Source organism: Pseudophryne corroboree, chromosome 7 (assembly GCF_028390025.1).
Source record: "Pseudophryne corroboree isolate aPseCor3 chromosome 7, aPseCor3.hap2, whole genome shotgun sequence".
In the NCBI taxonomy this organism is placed as follows: domain Eukaryota; kingdom Metazoa; phylum Chordata; class Amphibia; order Anura; family Myobatrachidae; genus Pseudophryne; species Pseudophryne corroboree.
The window spans coordinates 71,797,746-71,808,842 of NC_086450.1; positions in this window are offsets into that span (position 1 = coordinate 71,797,746).

The window sequence follows — 11,097 nt, forward strand, 5'->3', positions numbered from 1 at the left end:
TACTCTCACCTGTGTTAACGAGAGAATCACTGACATGATGTCAGCTGATCCTTTTATGGCATGACTGAAATGCAGTGTAAATGTTGTTTTTGGAATTAAGTCCATTGTCATGGCAAAAAGGGAATTTGCATTTAATTGCAATTAATCTGATCACTCTTCATGACATTCTGGAGTATGTGCAAATTGCCATCATAAAAACTGAGGCACAAAACTTTGTGAAAACCAATACTTGTGTCATTCTCAAAACTTTTGGCCATGGCTGTAGACCGCCCCTTCTCTCCTTGATACTGCTTCTCATTTCACAGGCAGGCACAAGTGTCAGACTCCATCAAGTTTGCATATGTGCATACATGTGCTCCTTCCTGTGTGGGCAGGCAGTGGTGCCCCGGGGAAGAAGGGGGGGGGGGGGGATGGCTTTGCAGGAACTCTATTTCCTCTGCCCCCCCTTCCCCATTGCAAACAGCAGGCTGGCAAGGGAAGACTGACTGCTGCTGCTTCAGCAGCCCCTCTCCCCCCTATCACACTTGCCCCTCGCTGTGCACCTGTGCCCAGCCACCCACCAAATCTGAATATAGGCGCCCGCCACCAGCGTGTGCGGTTGCACATTAAAACTATTTTTCTTCTTTTATAAGGAGGGGACCTGGCCACCCCTCCCCCTTTGACCACGCCCACTCCCATTATGTGGCCCGGCAGTGCTGTCGGTGCCCCTGTGGGCAGGCACAGAACAAATTTACAGATTTCACACTACGCATATACGCTTACGTACATACGTACCAGGCCTACTACAGTGGCAAACGCAGGATTTCTAGAGGGGGGTTTCCGAATGCAGTCTCCAATCTCCAGCTCTGTGGGAAATTGGAGCAAGTGCAGGAGTCTAGATGAGCGGTAGAAGAACCTAATGACCCTGGACATTAATGTAATTATTGGTCTTTTTATACACTGGATACTGTATAGAATACAGTATTAATATTTAACACTATAGATGGTCTATAGCATAGGCTATATCAAACATATTTAAATAATATAAATAAGATAGTCAGGAAAAGGTTAAACATATCATAATAAATCAATTCTTAGACATAATAGAACCAGTACTGCACTTTCTAAGCACACATTCTCCCACTCATGGTAAGGCTTCTGTCTCTTATTCTTGGTAAGTACTCTCTGGTCCAGTGCACTGATTGAGGACTCAGATCCACACACACAGCAAACTTAGTAGAAGAAGCAGCTACCACTAGGCTTGTGCAGCAGCTCTGCTCTGTCCCTTACACTGCATGATGTGCAGGCAGCTCTAGTAATGATATTATATACCATTGCTATTGTCATAATTTGACCCACTTGCCAAGAGGATGGGGGTTTCCGGGCAACCGGAATCCCCACCTGCGTTTGCCTATGTACTATGTTTAGTTGCAGAATGTGCCCAAGCAAAAGAATAAACCATTCAAAGGGCCAGGGCAGTCTCTTGGGGGATCAGTACGAAATCCCGCTGGACGGGATCCCGGCGGTCGAAATACTGACACCGGGAATCCCAACCAGCAGAATCCCGACAGGGGTGGCGAGCGGAACGCAGCCCCTTGCGGGCTCGCTGCGCTCGCCACGCTGCGGGTACGGTGCCTTTCTACGCTCGGCACACTATTTTATTCTCCCTCTATGGGTGTTATGGACACCCACAGAGGAAGAATATGTCGGGATTGTGCCGGTCAGGATTCCGGTGTCGGTATTTCGACTGCCGGGATTCCGTCCGGCGGGATCTTTCCCGCATCCCGTCTCTTGGTATTCAATAAAAGAGCCTGTCTAAAGCTGGCCCGCATAGGCTTCCATATTGTCAATACACATGGATGTACTTGGACAGATCCAGCAATGGGTGACTGCATTCCATCTGTTAGTGCGCTTAGTACATGAGAAGAAAGACCTACTTTCTGACTTTGGAATCTCCCAGGTGTAAGATCAGAGTGGCAAATGGTGGGGATGCAGTGACGTAATTAGCAGTATCATGGCCCCTCATTCTGTGGCGCAATGCTGTGAATCATGGGAAAATGCCATCAGGACCGTCTTTGCGTATGAGCTAAAAAAGCAGTTGCCCAAGGGCCCCAAGAGTATATGGGGCATAAGATGTTAGCTCAGGGTCCCCTTTTTCCAGTGGTACCATATTTTTTTAAATCGGCCCTGGAGAACCAGAGATATCCAACTTCAAAGCAGTGGTCCCCATCCAAGCCTGTTAATTGCTCTTCCCAACTAGATATCTCAGGTTATGTCTGACTTAAAGTTTTTTGGGGGGTATAGTCCAAAAGCTGGGACTCTCCCCTTTCGGTGGACACTGGCAGCTTGTCTCTACTATGCCCAGATCCAGAGATATCAGCCTTCCAGCAGCTGGTCCCTGCTCGAGCTACACACGCCTGGTATGCAGTTTTATATTTTCGTCAGTGGATTGCTCTGGCTCCTGAACTCTGATCCCCAAGTCCCCAGTAACTCCTGAAAGGTGGGACACTTTCGTATTTTATCCCATTGAATGCTAAGAAATGTATTTCCAGGAACTTTAGATATATGCAGTCAAGCAAGCTGCCCTCCCATCAGAAAATGATTCTACTCCACAATCCACCCATCACCTCCGTATTAAACATCCCCTACCACCCTGGATGTCATGTACTGGGACCACTTCATTCAGCCCAATGCCCCCTTCTATAGTTTAGTATTCTCCCTCCTGCCTTATCTCCCACCATCTGTGCAGTAAATCAGTAATTAGCAGAAAATACCGATACAGGTTCTGCATGCCGAGCAGAAGACAGAACAGCCCCTACCGCCTGCCGGACATAAACACTGCCACTGATGGCACCCCCCACCCCTACCGCTGGAGGATGGGTAGGGCCCCCAGTGCATTGCTGTTCCCAGGGGCCTACAATGCTGTTAAGATGCTCCTGTATGCCATGAGAGAGGGGCCACAATAACATAATCAGCAGCAAGTTGCATTATCAAGCCTTCACTCCAGTCTATTCACTAAGAAGAGGGTGGGATCTAGGTCATAGAGAACTCCAGAAATTAAGAAGTCTCCTGCAAGGCCACTGAGACTTTGGATGGGCCCGGGTGTTGGGTAGGGGTGGCTGATGGAGGGCTATGCCCCCTCACTGTATACATTACAAGGGTGCTGCATCGGGGGGCATGATCGCCACATCACAGAAGGCTGTGGTTAGTGTTGATCAGTGGCGGAACTAGCGCGCTGTGTGCCCAGGTGCGACAAAATGCGTTGTGCCCCCCTCATCCTGTCTAAGTCCACCCCCTCACCCCTGGAAAGGATCTGGTGAGGGCAACCTGCTCAGGGCCAGGGAAATGGATAGCTAGCAACAGTGCCGTAACTAGAAATTTTAGCGCTGTGTGCAATAAACGGCATCAGAGCTCCCCCCCCCTCTATGTAAAACAGCGGCAGTGCGCACCGTAGGCTCGTGCCAAAAATATAGGAGCGTGGCTTCATGGGAAAGGGGGGTGGCCATAAAATAATACCAATTCATATAACGGTGCACAGTAGTCTCCATTATTCAAATTCCGCCGCACAGATTTCCCTTTTTACACATTACGGCAGACAGCATCCACTTTTTACACATTACAGCAGACAGCGTCCCCTTTTAACAAATTATGCCAGACAGTGTCCCGTTTTTACACATATTGGCAGACAGCGTGCTCTTTTTTACACATTACAGCACAGTCCCCCTTTTTACACATTAAGGCAGACAGCGTCCCCTTTTTACACATTAAGGCAGATAGCGTCCTCTTTTTACACATTACGGCAGACAGCGTCCCCTTTTCACACATAACGGCAGACAGCGTCCCGTTTTTTACATATTAAGGCAGACAGCGTCCCCTTTATTGCACATTAAGGCAGACAGCGTCCCCTTTTTACACATTACGTCAGACCCACCCCCCCCCTATTTTATACACATTAAGACAGACAAAATAGAGAGATAGAAAGAATAGATTATACTTACTGTCTCCGCTGGCAGTCAGGCTCCTCGGTGCAGCAGCTTCTGGCAGATGATGATCCCAGGCGGGGAGAAGAAGGAGGAGGGAGGGGAAGGAGGGAGCCGCAGCAGCGCAGTGTAATTGGTGGAGGCGCTGCTGTAGCTGTCCCTGTCCTTTCACAAAGGCTGCCCGCCGCCGCTGTGATGAGGGAAGCGCATCCCAGCATTCACAGCGGCGGAGGACAGCCAATGTGGAAGGAGAGGGACAGCTGCAGCAGCGACTCCACCAATTACAGTGCGCTGCTGCGGCTCCCTCCTCTCCCCCCCCCCCCCACCGTGGCCGCTGCGTCCCTGCTGCTCCTGTCCTCGGAGTAATTAGCAGAAAATACCGCTCCAGGTCCTGCATGCCGAGCAGAAGACAGAACAACCCCTACCGCCTGCCGGACATAAACACTAACCCACACTCAGTGTCTCCCCTGCCATGGCATTATCCCCCCTGGCTGATTCTGCCTGGTGCTGGTTTTAGTGGTGTGTGGGGGGACTACACTCCCCCCCCCAATGGGCGGGGGAGGGGGGGTTAGCTGCCAGGGCCTCCCCAGCACTGACCTCACCGCACGTCACTGTCACCCTATTGGCATCCTTGGTCTCCCGAACATTCAGTGAGACTAGGCAAGTATACAGTACAGAAAGGTAGATAGCAGTCAATGTCCTATTATTATAGTCATCCATCATTTAACTTTTGTTGGAAATTACGTAAACCCCCATAGTCACAGGATTAATCGAGTTTACCAAAAAGAACTTAGTAACATTAACTTCAAATATAATTCAAGCTGTAAAATATAATTTTTAAATTGTATAAATAGCTTAACAAAACTTGGAGACAGATAAAGTGGACTGAGATAAAGTACCAATCAGGTCCTGTCATTTTACAAACACAGCATGTAACATGGCATTTAGGAGCTGATTGGCTGGTACTTTATCTCTCTCTCCACTTCACCTTTCTCCAAACTTTGATAATTTCCCCTCCAAGTCTCATATACTTAACATTCATAACAAAACACTGTGGAAGATCCTGTAGAAGTCTGGCAGGCAGTCACCTCTAACCTGTGCCACTCTAACCAATTATATGCATTTGGGACCTAGGGGGTCAGATCTGATTGCTGCTGTGCACAGCGGGCAATCAGATCCGAACTACGCATGCGTATGCACCTCAATGCGCAGGCGCAGTGGACGGCTGCAAAGGTGATCGCCAGTCAGTGACGGGTTTGTGTGAAGTATCCATTCGCACGGGCGTTCGCAAGGAGATTGACAGGAAGAAGGCGTTTGTGGGTGGCAACTGACCGTTGAAGGGAGCATTTGAAGGGAGGATTCCTGACATCAAATCCGGTCCCGAAAAGCTTTTTGTGATGGCAGCGGCTGTGTAAGTCCTCAGCTGCGCAGAGACTGCACAAAATCAATTTGTGCAGCTCTGCTACACACGCCTTCGCACACTTGCACAGCAAAAATACACCCTCCCTGTAGGCGGCGACTATCTGAAAGCAGGACAGCAAAAATCGCTGCCCAGCGATCAGGTCGGAATTACCCCCCTGATTCAGTGTTAAGAGCACATAAAAACAAAAAGAACAAAATAAAAGGTGCAAATGCATTATTTGTTCGCTTTCAGGGAAACTACTGACTCCTATTGTATATAGGGGGTAATTCCAAGTTGATCGCAGCAGGAATTTTTTTAGCAGTTGGGCAAAACCATGTGCACTGCAGGAGGGGCAGGTATAACATGTGCAGAGAGAGTTAGATTTGGGTGTGGTGAGTTCAATCTGCAATCTAAATTGCAGTGTAAAAATAAAGCAGCCAGTATTTACCCTGCACAGAAACAAAATAACCCACCCAAATCTCCAAATCTAGCTCTCTCTGCAAATGTTATATCTGCCCCCCCCCTGCAGTGCACATGGTTTTGCCCAACTGCTAAAAAATTTCCTGCTGCGATCAATTTGGAATTACCCCCATAGTGAACAAATACTGGCCAACTTTTTGTTTTTACACTGGAATTTAAAACTTGGACACGCCCCTTTCCAACTAACCATGCATCTCTCTTTTGCCAAGGTGCAAATTGCTCCTTTTTTTTTTTTTCGGATTAGCTCTGAATGTAATAAACATGTGGATAAAGAAGTAACTAGAGAAATCAAGAAGAAAGGGGGAGTCAGGAGGGGAAGATATGGTCCATTGCACACTCCTGCTTGGAGAACAAATGTGACCTTATCTGAAATGAACTGATATCAATTTGTAGTGTTGAAATGAGTCCAGAATGAAGAAGGCTTTTTTATGATATTTTTTTTCTTTGTGCACTGAACTACAACAAAAAAATTGCATAAAAACAAATGAACATTAAAAAACAACAAAAAAACAACAGGAAAAAAAAAACGAAGAAGCCAAAACAGAACCAAACAACGCTGCATATATAATAGGAATTTTATAGAGTCGTCATCAATGACAGTGTGTGGAATTTTGTAAAGTTGTTTAACACAAGAAAAAAAAAAATGAAACCTTGCAAGAAGGAAGGTAACAAAAGGAATGTTAATTGGGTTTACCTAATGATTAACTGGAAAGTAGGGCATTTAAGTTACAAATGTACATGATCTTAAAGGTCATGCTCCCATTTACTCTGTCGGATAACACACTTCTCACCTGGCTGTTTCACGTTTTACGTTGATCTTTCCTGTACAACAATGACAAATGGCCCGCTCATTATGTAGCGTTATAACAACAGAACAGTCGGCTCTGCTATTGTCATGCAAATGTTGTTAAGTGCCGTCGCAAATGACTTATGGCCTAATTAATGATTGTAAGGAATTGCACAGTGGCAAATAGCAAGTTAAGCTATGCCCTCAGGTGTAGCACAAGGGCATGTCGATAATGGGTGCGGGGGTGCAGTGCCTCTTAGCCCAAGGAATGGCCCACTCTGCACACCCTGCACCCATAGGCTGTATTTTCCTCTCTGCCAGGCACTGCAGAAACCTGGCGCCATTTCACCAGAATTTGCGCATGAGCAGTAGACTCTGGCACCGTGTCGAAGTTTACTCGGCAAATCACTTGTGCCGTCAAGACACACAGGGGTATACTTAATAAAGTGCAGGTTTTTAGAAGTTGAGATGTTGCCTATAGCAACCAATCAGATTGTACTTATCATTTATCTAGCATCTTCTAGAGGACAATAGCTAGAATCTGATTGGTTGCTATGGGCAACATCTCCACTTCTATAAACGGGTGTAGTATGAGTTGCCGGCGGCCGGGTCCCCGGTGGCCAGCACGCTGTCGCCGGGATCCCGACCGCCGGCTTGCCGACAGTGGGGCGAGTGCAAATGAGCCCCTTGTGGGCTTGCTGCGCTCGCCATGCTGCGGGCACGGTGGCGCATCACGAGTGCCACGCTATCTATTCTCCCTCCAGGGGGGTCGTGGACCCCCAAGAGGGAGAAAAGGTGTCGGTATGCCAGTTGTCGGGATTCCGACGCCGGTATACTGTGTGTGGGATCCCAACAACCGGTATACTGAATACCACCCCTATAAACCCGCAACTTAGTAAATATACCCCACACAGACTGCACAGGACCCCCTCCTTGCTTGAACCGCTCTGGTGTAGTAGGTAGTCTTCAGCAGCTCCTACATCTAGCAGGCATAACTATTTTCCAATCACACTGATTTTGAAAAGGAAATAATTTGTAGGAAGGGGTTGCGGATGTAATACCGGCGTCTGGGATCCCGGAGATCAGCATACCAACACCAGGAATGCCAACAGCATGGCAAGCGCTATAAAGACCCTTGCGGGTACACCCACGAGTGGGAATAGCCCAAGCGCAGCTGGCGCCAGTCTCGGCGGTCGGGATCCCGGCGTCTGTATTCTGACAGCTGGGATCCCGAACGCCGGGATATTAACTACATCCCATAGGAAGATGTAGGAAAAAATAACCCATTCTTATTATCTTTCTATCTAAAGACTAAAAACTTCAAGTGCTATTGCTGCTTTAATATGTCTCTATTTGGGGTGTAGTATAAGTTGCTGGCGACTGGGTCCCCGGCGGCCAGCATACTGGCTCCGGGATCCCGACCGCCGGCTTGCCGACAGCGGGGCGAGCGCAAATGAGCCCCTTGCGGGCACGGTGGTGCGCTATGCGCGCCACGCTATCTATTCTCCCTCCAGGGGGGTCGTGGACCCCCAAGAGGGAGAAAAGGTGTTGGTATGCCGGATTCCAGCGCCAGTATACTGTGCGCCGGGATCCCAACAACCGGTATACTGAATACCACCCTTTATTTGTATACTACTAAACGGTGTTAAAAAGCATCTAAGGCTAAAATTAATTCAAAGTAACCGATCAAAATTTGGGGGCACGGCAGTTCCCAGCAATTTCGTTATATTTCCCATGTAGCCACTTCCCCCTCTAGTGATATATACATAAAAGTATATTCATAGTGACGTACAGTAAGTGCCATTTAAATTTTTTCCATCAGCAGAATCTCCGTGACTTGTACAAACCCATATCTCACCCAAGGATTTACTATACAAACTGATTCCTTGCATCAAAGCAGAAGTATGTTGTTGTTGTTTCTTCTGTTGAGGGCGCCGTACATTATTGTCATTATATTAGGTAAAAAAAACACACATGAACCAATATTGATAGATCTTAGCTCAGTGCATAATAAGGGCAGAGGTTTATGCGTGGAGACCATCTGTCTGAGCCTATCCCTATAAATACTATCACTCCAAAATAATCTGCACTGAGCTCATGCCCAGATATAGTTTCTGTTATAGATTCTTTACTGTTCTAGGTATCTCAAGCTGCCCCCTCTCTGCCATTTTGGCTCCATCTATCTTTAAGGACAAAATGCAAAATGCTAACCTTAAAGAGCAACTGAAGTAAATATTGAAATGATGATATATACATATATATTTGCCTACTTTTGTTTCTTCTCTGGGAGAAGCCCGGAGCGGAGATGCAGGTAAGCAGTGATGGGGGCGGGGTTGGGCTATTTGCATAATTAGGCCCCACCCCTTAATTGCAAAATGTGTCAAACAGTGCATATTTGAATAGTGGGCGGGGACAAAATGAAGCACTTACCATAGAATTACATCACTAGGCCCTGCCCCTCCTTTTGGGCTTCGGATTCCTGCTATTATTTTCCCCATTTAATCCACTGCCTACTCTCTCGGGGGGTGCAGTGGACTACCTGAAAAATCAGGAGCCTCCCGCAGGTTCCTATCTGTCTATCTGTCTGTCTGTCTATCTCAAAATGTGTGCTTTACAAAGTAAAAAAACAAAACTTGAAATTACAGAGTGGTTATACTATAGTTGTGTCTCATGTCGGACGCAAACTAATTTTTTGCAACATTTTCCCCAGTATTTGAACTGCATATGTGTGTAAGAGGGCAGCGGTGCGTGTGGTGGTGCCTGCTGCCGTGCAGGTGTTGTTTCGGTACTCACCAGGCGCTGCTCTCTCTCACCTTCAGGTACCGGAACCTTCAACGGACCTGGCAATCTTCAGTCGGATCCGGACACGGCGATTCCCTCTCGGAGCTGACAGACGAACGAGCTGAGGAGAAAATAGTCTACCTTAAGGGGGGTATCAACCCTTCTTCCACCGGAAAAGGGGATACCCCAGGGGTGACGGCGACCTTCACCGGTTGGGTGAAAGGTCATCACTGGCACAAAGCCTCAGCCACCCAGATTTCACACACTCGCACTCTCGCGCGTAGTGTGATGAAGGGGATTCTCACGTCCGTGAGCAATCCCTATTCCGGCGCTCGGGGACAGACAAAGGCTTACAAACGTACACAGATGCTGCTCACCGTCAGTTCCGCACTGCGAACCTCTTCTTCTCTTACAGGTCCCTGTAAGGAAACAAACAAACAAGCAAACAGCCGTGCAGGGCCTAACTCTAACCTAGTGTCACACCCCTATACTAACTACAGCCCTCAAACTAGCTCTGTGGGTGTGGTGCAACAAAACTAAACACACAAGCTCACACTTTGCCCCGCACGGTAACAACATCACGATACACAGTGCAAGCAACTACCACGGTGCTGTCCCTTTAAGTACCCGACTCAGAGCACCAGGTAGTGGGGGCCGCACAGCTCACCCACCTCCCGTACTCTGTCTTTCCAGGGGCCCAGGCCGAGCGGGCCTGCCTGCCTAAACACCTTGGGGTGGATTGGGCCTAGTGCCCAGTGCCACCTCTATTCACTTCGGGGGAACCGCTTATTTATTGGGCCTAGCGCCCCCTATTTGCGCACGGACCCGAGGCCCGACATTATCCACGGGCCTAGCGCCCGCCTAACTGGTCCCTCGTTGGGTGACCTGGGCCTGGTGCCCAGGGTCACCTTATGTCCCTAAGCCAAAAGGTACTAGGGCCTAATGCCCTCTAATGCTCCCACAGGCCTAATGCCGGAATTGCCCACGGGCCTAATGCCCGCCTAGCATGCGCCACGGGCCGGGGGCCCGACTATGTGCCCACGGGCCGGGGGCCCGACAAAGTGCCCACGGGCATGGAGGGCCCGACTATCTGCCCACAGGCCGGGAGGGCCTGACTGTGCCCACGGGCCTAATGCCCGAACACCCAGTGGTCTAGGGAGGAGAGAGAGGGTACAGGGGCACCTGATAAGGGCCTACCTGACCCGGTGGGAGAGGCACCAGGGGGGAGCTTCATCAGCTCTCTTCCTTCCCACCCCTGGTGGCCTCTCCGGCGCTCCCCTTCACTCTTCGGCCGCTGGCCCGTCCTGGCCAGCGGCGCCGCCGTCGCCTCACCGCGTCCAGCCGCCGCTGGACATCTTCTTCCCGGAGCCTGGAGTCTTCTGGCCTCTTCCGCGGCCACCGGAGCTCTTCAGCGCTCTTCCGCGCGCCCTCCGTCCTCGGCTCCCGCCCGGCGTCTTCTTCTTCCTCCGCGCTCCCGCGCGTGGTCTTCTTCTCTGGTTCCCGCCCGGCGTCTGACGTCAGACGCCGGGGGCGGGGCCCATGACGCGGCGAGCACCGATTGGCTCGCCGCATCCACCTCCGATTGGCCGGCGCCCCGCGAGCTGCGATTGGCTCGTGGACGGCGCCGGATTTGAAAAGCCGCTGGCGGCGCTTCTGATTGGCGGCCAGAATGGCGCCAAGTTTAAAGC